General features: G+C 46.0%; 1 long non-coding RNA gene across 4 annotated transcripts in view; it reads left to right on the top strand.

The window, feature by feature from the left end:
- The first annotated feature begins 540 nt into the window (after positions 1-540).
- LOC141570707 (uncharacterized) overlaps positions 541-6000 on the top strand; it is a 39120-nt gene continuing 33660 nt past the window's right edge. For 3 of the 4 annotated variants that reach the window (XR_012495141.1, XR_012495140.1, XR_012495139.1), the window contains exon 1: positions 541-632. This is a non-coding gene — a long non-coding RNA (uncharacterized LOC141570707). The remainder of the gene's footprint in view (positions 633-6000) is intronic. The other variant, XR_012495142.1, reaches the window with a different exon arrangement.

The raw sequence follows: 6000 nt of genomic DNA, 5'->3' as shown, positions 1-6000 counted from the left end.
TATTACCGAAGCAAGCTGCAATTTGATATTCTCTTACTGTTTACTTCTGCCTTAATTACAGGGTGGGGAAAAGATCACCTAAGGTTTGCCAAAAACTTTGGTCATTTTTTAAAAAAGTTCCTTCCTTTCTTTCCAGTTGTTCAACTCTGTTGGGAAAGGCAAGAAGAACACTTTTGGAACTGAGCTCGCTGCTGAGTTGCCAGGATTTAGAGATCTCTGCAAAGGTCATTGTTTTCTGTGAAGGTCATTGTCTTTTCATGAAAACCCCGGCAAAGCATGCCAATGCAGGAAAGCCACCAGCTTGCCAAATGTCCAGTGTCCCAGTCACCTGCTCTTCCTGCCCTAGGAAGGATGTGGATGATCTCTGGAGTAAAGACATCAGATCGGTTTTGTTCCTTTCTTGCTCTTAAATCAGCTGCAAAATGCACGAACAAAGCACAGAAAGGACGATTCTCAGAGCCCTGTGCCACCTCCTCATTAAATGCTAGCAGCTGCTGGGTGTTGCACAGAGCGAGATAAGCAGTATGACCTTTGTGGCCATTCACATCCTGAGTGTAGATCATTGTGCTCTCAACAGAATTTCCGACGTTTCAAGCTTGGAAGTACCCCATCAGTGAAAACACGGAGAGAGGGTGAGCTCTGGGCAGGGGGGTCCTGGGTTGGGTGGGGGGTGCACGCAAGAGTGGCAGGCAGGATCAAGCAACCAAATCACGAGTTATTTGCTCTTTGGAAAAGCAGCTCTGCTGACAAGAGAATTAGGGCAGGATGATTTTGGCAAGCCCTGTGTTGTGTTAGCTGCACAAACTTTTCCTTTCCTCTTAGGCAGCCTCTTAATAATGGGGTGGGAGCTTCTTTTCACATTTTATGAACAGGGCGATTCCTGTCAGATGTTTTTCAGAGGGGTTCCACCTTAGGTTTGCCAAGCACACGCAATTCTAGATGCAACTCTGAGTCTATTTAGTTTGGGAAGATTAAAGTTTGCAGCTTTCTGCCATGGCAGGTTTTCATCTTCCTGTTTTCTTACATTAATTTAAGTGAATCTTACCCTAATCTCTACACCAAGTCGTGGCGAGAAATATAAGGGAGTGGAGAAAGCATCCAGAGGGTCACCAGGGGCAATTGGCATCTAGCTGGAAGCTGCCAAACCATGTGAGTGTGTCCTAATTGGAGATTGTTCCCTTCCCCATGGGTGCCTCTAATTTACCTCTTTAGGGGCAGATGTTAATTTTCACACCCATGGGGGGCTTATTTTTGGAGGAAATTATTTCAATTACTTGTCTTGCATCTTTCTGACTGTTCCAATACCCTCTCTGTCCTCATCTCTTCCTTCCACAACCCTGTCTCAGTTACCCATTAACAAATACAAACATAGCTCTCAGCAGGGGTTCTGCATTTAAAAGACAGTTTCCCCAGAAACAGTCTGAATGCACCCCACAACGCCTGCACCCAGGCCATTACCCCAGGAGTGTTCTCATCATCATCTGAGGGGAGGGCCAGAACAGGAACCTCAAACATAGCAGGGCTGTGTTGGCAGAACATGCTCCCTCATTGGTCTTGGCAAAAGCAAGTAAATAAACAAACAAAAATGAAACACATACACACACACACACAAATATCCAGAGAAAATATTCCTACAGAAATTTTTTTAAAACAATGACTAAATATATAAAAACATTAACTGAATGACCATTATTTGAATAGATGTGTATATCTCTTCCTCCATTCATTCATTTACTTAATTTGTATCCATTCCGAGCAGACTGTATGCCACGCAGTATTATACATATTAGTGATTCGGCAGGGAAGGAATCTAATTGCCTGCTCCGTGGCGCTAGCGTTCTGGTAGGGTGAGACAAACAATAAACACATAAATGTACATTTCAAGTTATCATATGGGATTGAAAGAAAAAGTGAGCAGGAGGACAGAAAGTGATGGAGACTGGCAGTGATGTTTTAGGCAGTCAGGCAAGCACTAACTGAGAAGGTGAGCAGACAGCCAAAGGAAGCAAAGCATGAGCCAGAAAGATATCTGAGGGAAAACTTCCTAGGCAGAGGGGAAAGCCAGTGCAAATGTCCCAGGGTGGGAGCATGCTTGGTACATCCAAGGAGCAGCAAGGAGGTCGCAAGATGGCTGGAGAAGAAGGAGCAAGGAGGGAGGAGTAGGAAGCAGGGACACAGAGGATGGGGCCCAATGGGGTAAGCTCAGAATGAGATTGGCACACTCTGGCAAGGTCTGAACAAGGGAGAGCTGCCATCTGACTAATGGTAGAGAAAGGTCCCTTTGGCTGCTTGGTGGGAAGAGACTGAGCAAATGATCAGGGACAGAAACAAGGAGCCCAGCTCTGAAGCAACTGCAGTAATCCAGGCAAGAGGTGATGGTACTTAGATAGTAACAGTGGCAGTGGCAGGAGAAGAAAGTTTCTGGATATATTGAGAAGAGAGAGCTGCAGGATTGTGCTGGATTGGGTTGGCTGGTTGCCATTGGTCCTGAAACTTCTGATAAAGGAGTGGACCCCGCAGTAAGTGCAGAGAGGCATAAATGTATCAGAAATGGAGGCCTCTTGAACTCTGGCCCTTAGGCAAAGAGCAAAGATCCTATTAACTAAGCACCTTAGCAGCCTTACAAGTGTCTCTGGTAGGTTTGATTATGTCCACTTGATGGACAAGGAAAGGGATAGAAATCTGCCAGACCTCAGAGCCCAGAGCAGCTCACCCTGAGCCCTTTATGGAGGGACCACCCCTGGTAGTGTGCACAGCACAGTGGCTCTGTGAGGCTCCACCAGCTCAGCAAGGGCAGGCACCAGAGTGAAGGAGCTCTGACACCCTCCCTGGCTGCCGCAGCTTCTCATCAGAATTCCAGGGTGAAGCTGCAAGTCCTGGGCCTGACATAGCACCAAGCTTCCGCAAGGGGATCCAGGATGCAACTGCTGGGGCTGCAGCTGCCAATGGCAGGAAAGCTGAGCCGGGACAAATAAGAGATCCCAGTAACCCATCCAAGCCCCAGGCCCAGCTTTCTTGAGACAAAAGGGAGGGTGCCACATGGGCACTGCCCACCACCCCTGTCATCAAAGCCTCCTAAATTCAGAGTTGCCACATTTTTATCTCCACACCCCAAAATTTTCAGCGAGCCATCTGGGGAGGAGCTCCGCCGAGGTCACTGTCTCTGGGCCATCCAGGGCTATTTGGAGGAAATAGGCCCACTCAACCCGAGAGCACCTGCACTGGGCGTAGTGTATTTCTCCTCCGGTTGCCCGAGCAACGGAAACAACAGTGACTGCAGAAAGCCCCTTAACACCACAGCCCAGCCTGACCCTGACCTACGGGAGCCAGAATTTGCATCTTGCTCTCTTCCCCTTTCTTCCACCCACCTAAAAGTATCTGCTCTGAAACCAAGAACTTACCCAATCCTCGTACTGAGCTGAAACTGCTCTCAAAGCTTGATCAGCTGAGCTCTTCCTGGCATGCCGAGGATTCTCTGATCTCCAGCTCCCCAGGGAGAGGGTGGGAAGCCTGGATCCAGGCTTGGAGCAGCTGGTCCATCTGGGGAACCACTCAGAACCACTGCACTGGCTACTTTACTCCAAACCCAAGTAAAGTGAGCAGTTTCCCCAAGGTGTGGCCATGGCTGCTGGCCCCAGGGTTTGCACTCCAACACAGGTGGGTCTGGCTACTGCCCTTATTAACCAATCCCTTCTCAGGAGAGGTGCTGGGGCTGTAGGCTCAGCCCTTTGTGAGAGGATTAATGTCCTCATCCCATGAGAGGAAGGACCCACTTAGAAAGGACAAGTGATTTATGGTCATTTAGGACAAAAAACGATTGCAGGAAAACAGACAACTTGTCCTGCCCATAAATTCACAAATGGACATCATGAGTCAGAGACTCACTTGCTCTGAAGCAAAGCATACAGCCCCAGCCTCGAAACCGTCATGTACAAGGCCCTTGGCGAGCTCATGTTTTCTCTCTCAGGCTGCTGGTCACATTGCAACAAGAGGAGACAGGGCAGCAGGGTACTTTGCTCTATTCTGTTAGGATCCACCATGGTAATTATCCTTGAGGATGAGGGAGAAGGGCATCTTTATGCTATTTCTTTAATTCGCTCCCAAATCCCACTTCTCAAACATTACAAATGAGAAAATCCAACTTCAGAGAGGTTAAGTGACTTGCCTGAGATCACACATCAAACAAGTAGGAGGATCAGGACTTGGATCCAGGTTTCCTATTCCACGTTGTACTCCAGTGGCTTATTGAAAGATTGGAATAAGGGGCTTTGTCCCTTGATTATTCCACACAATAAATCAAGGCGTATATACCAAACCCTATCTTTTCAATTCTTTTTTTTTTTTTCAGCTCTTTCTATAATGTGCTCTGTATTTTAATAGGTACTCAGATAGGTGACAAAATAAGAGAGTTTTCACTTAAAATCAACTTTCAGTTTCCATTCTGCTTGCAAATTTTTTCAGAAAGCATCTTCTACGCACAAAACACTTTGGTCAATACAATGCCATATGGTACACAGTTCCTCGCCTCATCAAACTTTCAATGGGGCTGGAAAGATAAGACATGGATCCAAATAAATACCATACAAAGCAGATAAGATCTATGCCCTGAAAATAGCACCCTGAGGGGACTGGGGGGTCCAAGCGGTGAGACTTCACTTCTGTTTGGTACAATCATGGAAGGCTTCCTGGATGGGTGACTTTGAAACTGGGCCTTACTTATCACATGGGATTTTAATAGAGAGATTGAGGACTTTGGCTTTTTAAAAACACCCATTTTGTCCTTATATTTACATTTTATATCCCCCTCAGCAATTTTCATATAAATAAAAATAAGAATATTTACAATACCATTTTGCTATATGTTCCTTGACAAGGAATATCTCCAAGGAGACCAGGAGGGAAAAAAGCACAGTGTCCAAGAAATAGAAGCCAGCAGCCTGGTTCATCTTACTATCTCTCCTAAGCATATACAAAAATGGGTGACAGCCTTCCTGTACATCACGCCACACTCTCTTCCCTCACCATCTGCAGCAGCCAGCAAAATGCTTGGTGCTATTATGGGGAGCTGTGTTCATTCCTCTTTCTCGTTCTCCATTCAGAAATCTGGAGAGCACTAACTTGCTATGAGAGAACAAGACAGGCCTTATGCAAACAGGTGGTTCCAGGATCATTTCCCCCCAAGAACAAGGTTTTCCTTCCATCTTCTACTGACTTTGAAACTCTGACTCTTTTTCTTTCATTGTTCTCTATCTGTCTTGAATAGTGTAGATGATCGTTTACACCACAAAACCAGTTCACCACGTTGGGGGAAATATCAGCGTGCTAACCAAACATGAGCTATGTCTGGTTTGTGCTTAGTTCCTTCTGCCAGGAAAGCCCTTCTCCCTTTCTCCATTCAACCTTACCTCCTACCCAGCCCTCAAACCCCAGCTCACAGGATACCCTTTCAGAGAAACCATTCCCCTCCACATGTCTGTATTAGGTAAGATTTCCCTGTGACATAGTCTCATTTTAGCTCTTCCTCTTAGTTTGTAGTTATACACAAGTGCGTCTCTCCTGTATCAGATCTTAATGTCCACAAAGGCAGGTATCCCCTTGGATTAGCATTCCATCTGACACGTGGAAGGTGCTCCACAAATAATTGTGGACCTAACCACTGAGAGGCAGCCTGATGTAGCAATAACTGGATTCAGACAGTTCCAATAACTGGAACACCAGTTCCAACACTTACTATTTGGATAATTAATTATACTTCCTGAGTCTCAGCTTCCCCTTATGCGAAATGAGGATCACAATTATCTATTTCACAAGATTATTATGAGGAAAAATATAGATAAGAGGATCTAGCTGGTAGTTTGTGAGTGCTCACTCAGTAATATGAGTATTTCACTTCCCTTCTCACCTGAACTAGCTCATCATGGCTCACAGGGTACCTTTGACCTTCATAAACCCACCCTAGAAGTCCACCCCAGAACTCAAGATTGGAAATACCCTCTGAGG

The sequence above is a fragment of the Rhinolophus sinicus genome, linkage group LG03 (assembly GCF_036562045.2).
Source record: "Rhinolophus sinicus isolate RSC01 linkage group LG03, ASM3656204v1, whole genome shotgun sequence".
NCBI lineage: Eukaryota > Metazoa > Chordata > Mammalia > Chiroptera > Rhinolophidae > Rhinolophus > Rhinolophus sinicus.
Note: the sequence above shows the minus strand (reverse complement) of the source record. Positions and strands in the feature narration are given on the sequence as shown.